At 34.5% G+C, this 14,417-nt stretch overlaps 1 protein-coding gene and 1 pseudogene across 5 annotated transcripts in view; both read right to left on the bottom strand.

The window, feature by feature from the left end:
* Positions 1–14,417, bottom strand: part of GRIK2 (glutamate ionotropic receptor kainate type subunit 2) — a 611,565-nt gene that overhangs the window by 443,733 nt on the left and 153,415 nt on the right. The window lies entirely within an intron of this gene.
* On the bottom strand, positions 7,022–7,134 carry LOC138396214 (small nucleolar RNA U13; annotated as a pseudogene).

Here is a 14,417-nt window from a genome sequence, read left to right as displayed (position 1 = left end):
AATGTATAAAGCAAATGGTATATCTGATGAGGGAGAAAGTAGCATACAGTTTAGATATTCTTCTGTGAACACAAGCGAGAGGCTCTAGGACTAACTTTCCAAACAGCATGTAATATCATTCCTCTAGAAAGTGAGAATTTCCTCCAATATATTTGAAGTTTAATCTAGTACTCATTCTTCCATCAGATAAAATTTAAGATTTCTGAATATACACTAAACATTTGTCATGTGTTACACAGCTACAAAAATTAGCTTGTTTTAAGGAGGCAGAATATTTGTACAGTTGATCCTGGAACAACACAAGTTTGAACAGTGCAGGTCCACTTACATGCAGATTTTCTTCTGCCTTTGCCACCCCTGAGACAGCAAGACCAACCCCTCCTCTGCCTCCTTTTCCTCAGCCTATTCAACATCAAGACAACGAAGATGAAGACCTTTATGATTATCTACTTGTACTTAATGAATAGCAAATATATTTTCTCTTCATTATGATTTTAATAGCATTTTCCTTTCTCTAGCTTACTTTACTATAAGAATACAGTATATGATACATACAACATACAAAATTTGTGTTAATTGATTATTTACATTATCAGTAAGATCAAGAGTAGACTATTAGTTGTTAAGTTTTGGTAGAGTCAAAAGTTATACACGGGTTTTGGACCGTGTGGGGGTCAGTGTTCCAAACTCTGCTAGGGTCAACTGCTTTTTGATTTTTGACACAGTTAGCATTCGATTAAATCTAATCCCTAAAAGAAAGTAATACGTTTTTTACTTATTTATTTATTGGCATGCAATTCCTATATTTTGTGCCTTTAATATAATCTTCTCTGCTGACTGTAAAACGAATTGAAGTGATTCAATTTCTACCACCATTGTCATATTTGATACTTAGGTGAATTGAATAATCTAAAGAACATATACATAAAAAGCATATTTTTAGAAATATATTCATTTAAAAACTCTTCAAAGTAGAGAATTATAAATATTAGAGAATTATAAAAGAAATATATTGTAGTAACTGGTAAACACTAAACCAAACACTTTCTTCACAAAGGTTGGGAAAAGTTTGTTTTTAAGAATCACCAGTACTATCTATCTGCCTTGTAGATGGAGATCGGCAGAATTACACTGGGAACCAACTAATCCTTTGTTGTTGGAGGGATCACTCAAGAAGGCCTTATTTTTTATTCATATATTCATATATAGTCCTTTTGGGGAAGGCCTGAATGTCTGAATGCAATGAGGTAAATCAAGTGCAGATGTTTCAGACTGAGATAGGAAATATTCTGTTTAGTAATGTCATTCGTATATCTCTTAGGAGAATACGACCCCTAAAAATTACATTAGCTATATCCCTCCTAAATCTTAGAAGTCTAGATTTAAGCAGCCTCATACCTGAAACATTATTTGTTTTGAGAAAATATGTGTATTCTTGTCCACACATTGTAGGATATTGGGAACATAATGAGATAATTGCAGGAGGGGAGAATACAATCCTGCTGGTTTATTCCCTCACCCTACAGAGTGAATGGAATTAATATTAATTAATTAATTAATTAATAGCACCATCATAGTGCTATTGTCCCATACATGTGTTACTTAAAACTAAACAATCAGGAATTTGGGAAATGTTATCTTGAACCAAGATTATCACGTGGGAGCCATGGTACCAGATCACATACTGAAGGAGAGCTGGCCTGGGAAATTCCTCTGAAAAAAAAAACAAGAAGTTGTTAACCCAGGTGAGGAATACCACGGGGTTTAGACAGGGCAAGGGGGCAAATTAATCTCTTCCCACTGGCTGGTAGGAAATAGAGTGACAGTTTGGTCAATTCTCCAAAACAAGTATATATTTGAAACACATTTACATTAAGGAGATAGCTGACTCCTGCCAGATGTCTTTATTAGACAAAGAGGCACAATGAGGGAACTTGAAGTCAAGTTGGGGAATCTAGTCCCTAAATTGAACTGTTGCCAGTACCAGTTGATGCTACACTCAGTTATTCTTTCTTATATATTCCCAGAGGCTCTGATCCAGTCTTACTGCAGTCTGTAACCTGATCTTAGTTTTGTCGTGAAGAAGCAGGAGAAGCTGTGCCAACTTTTTGGAAAAGTGTCACCCATTCCACTCCAGTGCCCAAGCTGTGCACAACATAAGAGTGTTCTTCTGGAGGTCATTGTTAATGGAAGCAGCATTATTGCAAGAAGACAAGAAAGAAACTGAAGTGCCAGTATTGAACACTCACGAAGCAAAACACTAAAAATCTCCAAAAGAAGTTTAACAGTGACTTGAGGAGACACAATTTCTATCAATTAGCCCAATGATAATTTGAATATAAAAAGTAAATATGTTGTATTTTGTATTCAGGCTTGGGGGATCCAAGATATATATATTGCACAAATAATTTAATGTAATATTCATAAATAGTATACTAAAATATAAATATCAAATATTATATCTCTTCTATTAAAATATTAAAACTTGTAATCATTGGTTGCCTTTTTTAAATATTAAAGCTTATGCTTTTTGTGCTTCTCATTAAAGAAAATAATAAAAGACTAAAATGTACTAAAATCAGAAGAACAAGGATAGTGGCTGTCTACGTTAATCCCACAGGGTTTACAGAAGGGGCGTTTAGATAATGTTGGTAAAAAGTTATTTTAAACTTTAAAGTATGTTTCCTGGCGCTTGCTGGGAAGGGCAGGCTGCAGTGCTGTTTTGGGGTCCTGTAACTGCCTCTCATTCCTCTGGGGAGGCACTCTAGTGCCTCACGTGGTGGGTGGGGCCCTAGGACTTCCAGGTTTGGCCTTATTCTGCACCTCAGTGGGGGAAGGTCAGGGAGTGAGTCTGGGCGGAGCTGGGATGGGTGAGCCTGCCCTCAAGCTCCTCAAATGCTGTTAGCAGGGGTCAAAGGTCTGTTCTCTGCCTCTGGGCAAAGCTGCCAGAGAGGGGCTGGAATGGCCCCTCTCAGCAGAAAATCTGCATGTGGAGGTGGGGCTGTCTGAGACCTACAGTCTAGAGCTGCATCACCCAAGAGCACATTTAGGAATAACATTGATAGGGTGTCGGATAGATTTGGGTGGGGGAGGGGATGGGAGCATACATACATAATGAGTGCGATGTGCACTGTCTAGGGGATGGACACGTTTGAAGCTCTGACTGGGGGGGTAGGGGAGCGAGGGTAACATACGTAACCTAAACTTTTGTACCCCCACAATATGCTGAAATAAGAATAAAAAAAAAAATAAAAAACTTTAAAGTATATAAATATAAGATAGTCCTAGTATTTTAAATTCAAATTTTAAAATGTTTAAACAAAAATATATTGTATAATGCCTTCCATTTGTCCTGTGACATTTATAATTTATAAATCTCTCTTAACTTTAAAAATTTAGATCTTCAGCCTTTTAAAAAAAATTTTAAATGGAAAATTGTGCTGGAGAAAGAGGTAAAAACATTTTCAAAACCCAATGATTTTTCTCATTATATAAGCACCAAAGTACATCATTGGAAAGCATCCAACTGAACTTAAATTATTAAAACTAACACTCTACATGTTATAATATAGAACAACACAATGTTCCAACAAATCTAAATAGAATTATCAAGATGTTTATTGGAAATATGCTCTTCCCTTCATTCATAAATAAAACTATCTTGTCGGTCAAAAAAAATTACATTTTCTTCTCTCAGAACATGAGTTTTAAGCTTTCGAAAATCAGTAATGATTTGATATTGACATTTTAAGATACTTAATAGAATCAAAAAACACAATTGAGAAAAGATGGTGCACTGTCCTATTCTTCATGTCTCAATTTTTACTTGTTCGGATTATAGTGTTTAAAAAAATTATATATTGCATATAAATGTATGGAAGTAGGGACATAATTGTTAGGCTGGTGGCAAGCACTCCTACCTTCCCTAATGAAAAAAGAGGCAGCTCCTCCTGTCCCTCAATACCCGCCCCAAAGCTGAAACAAAGAAATTCCTCACTCCTCGCACTGACATCTCCTGGCCGAAGAAATTCCCATCCCCCAGCCCTAAAAACCTATATAAACCCACTCAGACTTCTGGGCGGGGCAGCTTCTCTGGGACCCGTGGGTCCCGTGAGGCTCGCCCGGGTCCCTCTCTCAGGGACTCGTTACCCCCACCCGGGAGCGTCCCAATAAAGCTTCTTTACTTATCCCTTTCAACTCTGCTCGTCTTTCTTTCTCTGGTGCCAGCTACTTCAAAGAAACCTTACAATAATCTTATCAGAAAAAGAGAAAAGAATCAAGGATGAAAATTAATACAATCCTCAAAATGTCTAGTAGATGCAGCTGCCCTGTCAAACATGATGTTAGCGAATTTGCTCTCTTAGTGAGAGAAGGTACAGCCCGTTACAACTGTGGCAGCCTATAAAGCTTCATTGCCCTTTTCTTGTTTCTACTAGTTTTATTTTAAAGTAATCATTACACAGAATTAAAAAGAAAATGATAGAAGCCAAAGGCTTATATTCAAATTCAAGTAAATGAAAAGAAAATTATCAGTATGGTACTAGAAGTTCCACGTCTTAGAAACAAGACAGAAAATATCATTATTTAGTATATGGTATTCAACTTGACATTTAACATATGTTATTTTATTTAATCATCAGAACAACACTAAAGGATAGATATGATCATAATGATTTAGCAGATGAGAAAATGGGCTCTGAGAAGAAACTTGCTCCAAATCAAACAATTGCTTGAACTGTGTGATATTCTTTCCATTATGGCAGAACTATTATCCTGGAGAATAAGCCACCATGAATCAAGTAAAAATCAGAATAATAGCTCCCTTAAATGCTTTTTAGGGAACAACGGCAGATCTAGATTATTTTGGTTTGTGGATATTTCTGACAGCTGACTTGTAAGGAACATGAGAGGATACAATAGATCCTCCCACTTTCCACAGACATACACTGAGCTGAAATTAAAAAAGGAACAGGCATAAAGCTATGCTATTGTTTTTTGAACTTCTGCCAGACTAGTGGAGATGGTAACCACAAATTTCAAGGTAAGGTTTCTTGATCTCTTTCTATATTGCAACTAATTTAAACCTTTGGAGTGACTGTCCCTCTATGATCATGACTACCATATATTTTTCTCCAGCTCAGATAATTCTAATATTCTATGACTTTTAATATCTATCTGCCCACTGACATCCCTATTTGGTGCCCCACAGGTATGCTGGAAAATGAATGATCCCAAAATTGAACTCTCATCTTTGTCCAAAATATTTTTCTTCTGAATTCCTTGTATTGTAAAACATTACTATGACCCCTTCACAGATCCCAAACATCCAACTCCAATTTCTCTGTCTCTCTCACTCCTACTGATCTCACTTCCAGTCTTCAAGTTCAGCAGATTTTTCCTCTGGTATATTCTCACTTTTTTCTATAGTTTTATTAATATATAATAGTTGTACATATTTTGAATAGATGTGATATTTTGATACATGCATACAATATGTCATGATCAAATCAAGGTAATTGGGACAGCCATCACCTCAGACATTTTTTTCTTTGTTTTGGGAACATTACACTTTCTCTCTTCTAGCTATTTTGAAATAGATAACAAATTACTGTTAACTATAATTTTCCTACTATGCTATTGAATATTAGAACTTATTCCTTCTATCTAACTATATTTTTTATCTCTTAACCAACCTCTCTTCATCCTCCTCTTCCCTCTTCCCTTTCCAGCCTCTAGTAACCATCATTCTACCCTCTACCTTCACCAGATCTACTGTTTTGGCTCCCACCTATGAGTGTGAACATGTGATATTTGTCTTTCTGTGCCTGGCTAATTTCACATAATGACCTCCAGTTCCACGTATGTTGCTGCAAATGACAGGATTTCATTCTTTTTATGGCTGAATAATATTCCATTATGCATACATAACACATATTCTTTATCCATTCCTCTGCTGATGGACATTTAGGTTGATTCTGTATCTTGGCTATTATGAATAGTGCTACAATAAACATGGAAGTGCAGGTATGTTTGATATACTGATTTCCTTTCTTTTGAATATATATCCAGTAATGGGATTGTTGGATCATATAGTAGTTCTATTTTTACTTTTTTGAGTCACCTCCGTACTGTTTCCATAATAGCTGTACTAGTTTGCATTTCTACCAACCAAACCCATATATTCTTATATGTATTCTTTATCTTGCATTCCCATCTTTACTCTGAAGGTCTATGTGTGCTTTATTATCTGTATAATATCACCTTTCCAAGTGGTATGTCTAAACCATCTTACTGCTCTTTTATCTTTCCTACTGTTACACAAGTGATCTTTCTAAAACATTAATTCAACTGTGATGTTTCCCTGTTTTACAGCATTTAATGCCTCTCTATATCACTCTCTTTAAAAATAGAAGCTTAATGACTTAACAAAAGTATAAAGGCCTCCATCTCAGTCTGCTCCTTGCCTCCCATCTTTATTCTCACCTCTCATCACTTTGTTTCTCCTAATTTCCAGCCATACTAATCATTTAGAGGTCTTCTAAGATGCTAATCTTTCATGATTCTGTGAAATTCTTCATAATTTCTCTTGGACTGAAATTATTTTAATGCCATCGCAAACTCTATGCATGCTTTAAGACCAGCTGAGGTGTTGCTTCTCTCGAATTTGACCCGATCTTGGGCCAAGGTATTTCAAAAATCCAACACATAGCCTCCTAAGGGCCTCTGCATTCCATGGGAAAAGAAAACACCAAACTTTATTGAAATTTTAGATGAACAATCTGTTCTAGGGTCTCTGTTTACTATATTTTCTTTCATCACTTAGCCTAATACCTAGCCCATAGCTGAGGTCTTCAATGAATAATAAATAAAGGTGTATGTCACCAAAGCCTACTCTTATTTATTATTTCCTTTAGTATAGACATTAGGTTTTTACATTTATTTTCCCAAATCTACATTCTTCAGAACATTAACTCTGCTAGAGTTTTTGCAAATATCTTTATCTTTTTTTTTTCTAAGTTCTCATCAGATGGGTATTGTGCTGATGTTGTAACAAAATTTAAGGGAGGCACATCTCACACATGAGTGTGAAAACTGAATCATCATGCTTTATCTTTTCCATTTTTATAAAAGAATGAAATAATGAATCTTTATGACCTTAAGACAGTGCTTTCTTTTAAGAAAGCATTGCTGAGCAATATCCAAATAGCCATTCAGTCTGTTTTCTTATCACAAAATTCCTATCTTTAAATTGCTAGCACACTGATGATGAGAAATGAATAGAAATGGCAAGTTTTGGAATGTTAGCAACAACAACATGATTTAAAATAAGCTTTTACAAATAGCAATATTTTATCAGGTATTTTTCCATGTATGATTTACTATTTTTTTCTTTGCTTTAGGGGGAGAAATAATTTTACTGCTATAAAGGGCATCAAGTTATCTTGTTATCAAGTTATAGAATTTAGAGATGCCTGAATGATTTATGTTAGAGTTAAATAATATCTTCTAAATTATTTGCTAATAATCACTGTGTTCATTTTTAAATATTTATCTGATTGTTTAATTCTCTCTATTTTTAAAAAGTATCCAGTTTCTAATGATCTGCAATGTGCTTCCAAATGATAACCAAACCAAGCTATAAGATGGCAAGACTGGAATAAAGAGTGTCATAGAAACGCTATTAATATATTTGCATTAGAAGCAATAACATGTGATCTTTAACTTTTAAGCCTGAAAATACTTAGCAGCTATTTTCAGATAAAATTTTTTATTGAACCTAAAAGTCTAGAAGATATTTTTACTACAAATAGAACTACTAATTTGCCCATAAATTGGCTAATTTATAAAATCCAATTCTTCAGCATATGGTATAAAATTATAAGAAATATTTTGGAAGATGAAATCTACAATGGACTAGTAAAATAAACATAGAGTATTAGAGGAAAATATTGAAATCTCTTGACACTCATCTGATAGAGATGAGTCATGCTATCCCACAAATTGTTTATTGTTGGCTATATTGGAGAAGGGTATTTGGTGCTAAGAACTATACTTCTATTTTGAAGAACAATTCATAACCATTTTCTCTAATTGTACATCAAATGAGCTGACCTGGTCTATTGCTATGAAGCATCATGAAGTTGGAAAAAAATCTTCCAGAATTTTTTCTTTGTTCATAGCCTTTGCCCATTACCAAATAATCTAACTGATTTAGCTGACTCTTATACAGGCTCTCAAAAACTCTAGAATTTCTTCTATCATCACACGCATTTCGCAACTGTGTTTACCTATCTTCAGAGTCTCCTACACTGAACTGTGAAGTCATTAAAGTCAATAGTTGTATCTGGCTTCTATGTGTGGGAGTGTATGTTGTCTAAATCAGATTGATTATTTGGTGAAAAGGGAGGAAGGGAAAGAGACTCAAGAAAGTCATACACATGCATCATTTACAAAGATGTCATCACTCTCTCATTGTTATTCAAATTATAAGGCAGTTAAGGATGGAGGTATTATATAATAAATATTTGAACAGCATTGTGTGTCCAACTTCTTGGAAGTAGTTGATTGTAAATATAGTCAAGTTCCTGTCCTTGAGGTACTTACAGTCAAATAAGTACATCACGTACAATTGTAATCTCTAAATAATTGAGATACCTAAGATCAACACAAAAAGCATTAAAATATGAATGAGAGTTTGCATTTGGACTCACTCAATGAATGGACAGTGTAGGGCTGAATGTAGGCTATCCGTGGCTATGCAGGGGATTTCAGGACCAGAAAGACAGATTGTAGTAAAATCATAAAGAGCCTCTGGACTGGACCATGTCAAAGTTGGGTTTTATTCTGTAGACAATCAAGTAATATGGAAGATTTTGGAAAGAAAATAATTTATTTAGACTATAACTTACATATTAAATAAACTAATTTATTTAAACTATATTTTACCTCTGGTATAAAAAAGCAAATTGGAAAAGAGGCTGTAGGTAGTAAAATAATCATTAAAGTACTCAGATCATAGTTTAGATAAAAATATGATAGAAGAGCTATTTTTGATGGGAATTGTCTGAAAAATAGAAGTCAACATATGAAAACAAGAAGCAAAGGGAAGGAACCAAGGCAATGGTAGAAGTTGCAAACCTGTACAATCTGGCCCTGCACTGTTTCCAACTTCCCACCATTGCACCGCCCCTACCACAACCCCAGGCATTATGAGGCTGAACCACACACACTATTTCCAAAATATGCTATGCTCTTGTTCCCAATTCTGTGTTCCCTTGTCCTGTTATATTTAGTCTGCCTGGAATTCTTAATCACTGCTAATTCTTTTAAATACCATTTCCTCTGTGAAATTTTCTCCACTCTTTTCCCTGCAGTGTCTTACTTGGCACACAGTTGTATTAGAGCACTCATCTCCCTGTATGGTAATTGGTTTTGTATCTGTCTCTCCCATTTAAATGGGAACTCCAGGTGGTGAATAGGGGCCTTCACCATCTTCTAAACCCAAGGCCTCGCACCTAATGAAAAGCTAATGAATGCTTACTGAATGTGGAAGTCTCTGGTGGACAGTAATGCTACAGGCTGTGAGTGGTTAAGTAGAATGAGCTCAGAGATTAGGAAGTTAGATTTTGCTATTTAGAGGGAAGTGATGACCTTTGAAAGAATGATTTCACTGTAGTGCTAGGGGGTAGAAGCCAGATAATAAAGAATTAAGGAAGGAGTGGGTGGTAATTAGCAAAGAAAAACTGCAGATCACGGTATCTGCAATTTGCTACTGAAGGATAGTTGAGAGATAAGGCAGTGACTTTAAGGGAACCCTGTCAAAGTATAAGGGAAGAAACTAAAGGATAGGGAAATCTTGAGCAAATTTGCAAGCCAAGAGAAGATATTTAAGAAATGAAATAATAGGCATAATTATGTGATGTTGAGAGAGATAAAGAAGGCAATGCTGCTAAATGCATAGATAGCTAAAAGCAAATAGGAACTATTCCGTCTCTGAGATTAGATTGTAAAAGGAAAGGAGATGGCTCAGTAGAAATTTTCTGTCATAGATGAGAAAAATTAAGAGACTTCTTATTGTGTGGCTTCTGTAAATAGATGCAATTATTTTGAACATGGGTGTGAGAGTTAGGAATGGAGATATAAAAAAATCGGATGGAGAATAAAGGAAGCCTACATGATTGTATTATTTAAAAACAAAAAAAAAACCACTTTATTGAACTGAAAGATAAATATTTAAAAGATCTGTAGCTAAGTAGCAAAATAATAAACCTTAACATTGCTTTTAAATATAATGGGAGTTCCAGTAATAAAACACCTCAGTTAATATGGAGTAATTTAATCATGAACTGTTTTAATAGTTATCCCAGGGATGATTATTTTAAATTTCACTTAACACCAAAACTAGATAAGTTTTAACTTTGTCTTTGCAATAGACAAAACTTCAGGATCTTATTCTGACTTAGAATTGGGATTATCACCTTTAATTTTCATGGTACCTGAATAGTCTAAAAATACAAGTCAAGAAATTTTAGGTCAGTGGGAATCTAGAAAAAAATAACAGTACATGTTGTATTATAAACACAAGTTTTTAAAAATTATATTAAAGTTTAGACTGTATTGTCTCCCAAGCCAATTTTTTTATCATTTAAAACTGCCTTCTCTAGAAAAATGTGGTTTAAATACACAGAGAATAACACACTTTAAAAATATAAATGCTCATATGAAGTCAAAAATAATTTATATATTTTATAGAAATATTTTTCAAACTCTACTAACATGAATATTTTTTCTTACTCTAATCCACTGTAAACTACCACAAATTCATCATATCATTTTTTTTCCAAAATGTCACCATTATGCAGGTTCCTAAAATATAGTAGAGTGGTTAAGAGCCTGCAGTTTGGCATTAAACCAATCTGTCTGAATACTCAATCCACCATTTACCAGCTAAGTGATCTTGGCAAGGCACTTACACCTGTTACTTCTTTTGTGCAATGTGGATAATAGCACCAATCTCACAGGTTTGTGGTGAGGATAGAACAATTTGCTGCATGTGAAGCATTCAATAAGGTATGTGGCATAGAGTAAGCTCTCAATAAATGGTCGCTATTATCATCAATGATGACTTCCTATTGTTCAATCATTTTCCTTCTGACATGTTTCCTCTATAATAGAAAAAATTTTAAAAAATCAAATGCATATAAAGGAACAGCTATTAATTCTGTGAAACAATTTTTAAACCTATTAATATATCACAGTGTGATAATAGCATTTCTTGACAAATCAACTTAAAAATCTATTATATTAGTTAAATCTGCTAATAAAGGTAGGAAAACTGAATGAGATTATATTTTTCTTATTAAAATATTTTATAAAGATACTTTTGGATAATTTTCAAAAGTATCATGTCTTTACAATTAGCATTTATGGAGACATATAATATTTGCAATTTGGAGATATATCTGCAATATACATATCATTAAAAATAAAAATGTACTCATTCAAGTGCCTACTGATAAACTGCTAACATTAAAGATAGAATTAACTATTGAAAATTTCAGCATTTAAACCTCCATTCATAATGTTGTTCTCATTGTTCTCCTTCCCCTTATTACTAATTGATTTATTTCAGTTTTCTTTCTCATATTAATGAATAGTGTTCCAGTGATTAGTCAGATATTTATTACTCCATCTGAGACATTTTTATCAAAATTCACTATTCTTTACCAATGTTTTTATTTGTATTTTCTTCAACAGAAACAAATGAAAAATTAAAGAAAATAACACAGTAAAAATAATTGGTACATATTTTTTTCCATCTTATAAATTATTGATTCATTAAAATGTAATTGAAAAAGTCACATTTAGTGAAACAGTTCATATGTAGAGGTTTTAAAAATATTATAATTTTGGATTAAATACGTATGCTTTGTAAGTGCTCCTTGTAAAGAGAAGAGAATATACCCAATAGAAAGACTACTACATAAAATTTTCGATGAAAATTTTCAATTCTAAATGTGTCTTTTACCTGACTAACCTTGAAGTGCATATCACTCTGGATAAATGAGTTCCTCTAAAATATCTACAATTCATATGCAAATATGTCAAACTTGACATTGAAAAGAGGAGCCAAGAACCACTGAGCCAGATGTTTTCTGAAAATCAAGAGAGTCCTTACACGCATGCTGCCTGCCATGAGGGGATGTGCTCCACTAACCTTCCCAAGGACCCTGCGATTGCAACAGAGGGGTGGCTGGAAACCAGCTTCGCTTCCAGCACAGCTCACCTCGGCACAGCCAATCAGTGTGTGGAAAAGTCATTTACTTTGAAGACTAACAGCACTTTTGTTCTGAGTCACTAGCATAAAAGTAAAAGGGGTTCCCACAACAGAAACAATAAAATCCAAATATCAAGCCCTGGTGTAGAAGAAAACCTAAAAACTAGTGTAGAGTAAAAGGAGTCTGAATAGCATAATTACTTCAGCTTTATTGAAATTTTTCTCAATGATGTTTTTTATCAATACAAAAAGATCATCAGAAATGATGTGGGAATTAAACTTAATTGCAACTCACTGGTTTTCTTTCTTGTTTTTTCTATCCAGTTATAAGATCACTCAGTTATACCATGGCCCCATCACATAGTATCTATTCACTTTTGAGTAGTTACATATAAATATGGTTGATTTGGGGGGGGGAACACTTAAATCAGTATATTTAATAACAAAGAGCATTTTTTTCTCTGTACAGGTACTTTTTTTCAGCAAACATGCACAGTACCAGGTATTTTTGTGGCACTATGGTGGGCACCAAAACAGGAACAATAAATAATTCACAACCTTACTCCTAGGAGTTCACAGTGTAGTGGAGAATACAGACATAGAGTCCCATTTAGAAAATTTCAAAGCTGTATTGATTGCCATTATAGTGATATATTTAGATATATGGGCAGCTCTAGGAGTCGCCTAAACCAGACAGGGTTAGATATGGGGGCAGAGGTTCAGTTAGAAGAAGGGATTTTATGCACATCATCTGGGGGATGGGCATACTTATAACTTTAACTCAAATGGTACAAAAGCAATTTATGTAACCAAAATGTTTGTACCCTTGTAATATTCTGAAATTATATCAAAAAAAAAAAAAAAGAAAAGAAAGAAGTGATGTTAATAGTTTTCTCCTACTTTGTATATGTATGTTTTTGGGTGAGTGCAATTCCAAAGACACAGATGCCAGGGCAGCCTTCATGCGCTCTGCCAGCCCTGTCCCTCCGTGTTTCTGGGGGGCTGTTTGATCTCTCACTTTCCCACGGTGTTGCCACTCTTCCTAATTAACTCTGCTCTTTTCCTTGCTGTTCTGCTTCCTGATAACTTCAGCCATGTCTTTTCTGATTATGCTCCTCCTGTTTATGGTTTTAGTCTCTATGTTTACACAGATATACACAGCTCAAATTCTAGTGTCAGGTCAGGCATAGAAGAATGGGCTAGCTGTCCTTGGGTCAGAAGCCTACCTGGATCTAGCCAGCTCTGGACAGGGAAGTGGCCCAAACAATACCAGCCCATTGAGGTTACAGAGCCTGTCAGTAGACAGCTCCTTTGGAAAGTGGTATGAGTAGTTAAGCATGGACCGGACATTGAGACTCAACGCTTCTCCTAATAAGGTTTATGGCACATTCTGGCCTTTTCCTGTTTTAGCCTTTGTTCTTATTACTTTAACTTTTAGAGCCCTGTGGCTCCTTCCAATTCTCTAAAATTTCATCTATAACCGGCAAACCTGATTGTTTTAGCTAAAACCCCACATATCTTTGCCCTACTGCCTTTCATAACACAAATTTAACTTGCTCATACAAGGGAAGAAACTTTAACCTTGGTCTTATTAGTTCTGTACATAAATTCCTTAAGTCAATACCCCAGTCTAGTCGCCAAATAACAGTGGGTTCTAAACTCCCTGTGGTCATTTCTGCTGTGAATTTATAATCAAATTCTCATGGTGACATATTTTCATATAAAGAATAATTAAGCCATTCATTAGATATTTATTGAGCATGTACCATCTTCCAGGAAGTATTGTAAATTCTGGGGTTCTAGCAGAGTACAAACAAAATAATTCTTAACTCATCAAAAATTTCTACAAAATAAAATATTTGAAATATGACAACTCCACAACCTAAAACATATTCCTTTAATTGACACATTTTGAAGAAACTCTTTCTATGGTGCACTTGATATATCCCAACCTTTTAATCAAGAATCTTGATTAAATCATTTAACCATTTTCTATGAAATAGAAGAATTGTTATGAACATCTATTGCTGTGCCATATTAAACCTATAATATTCAGTATATAACTCTATTATAGTGTTTATGAGATACTTCATTTGTTTCCTTTTTCTGTCTCCTTTCCAAAAATGTGAGCTCCTTGAAG

The sequence above is a fragment of the Eulemur rufifrons genome, chromosome 15, assembly GCF_041146395.1.
Source record: "Eulemur rufifrons isolate Redbay chromosome 15, OSU_ERuf_1, whole genome shotgun sequence".
NCBI classification, from domain to species: Eukaryota; Metazoa; Chordata; class Mammalia; order Primates; family Lemuridae; genus Eulemur; species Eulemur rufifrons.
Note: the sequence above shows the minus strand (reverse complement) of the source record. Positions and strands in the feature narration are given on the sequence as shown.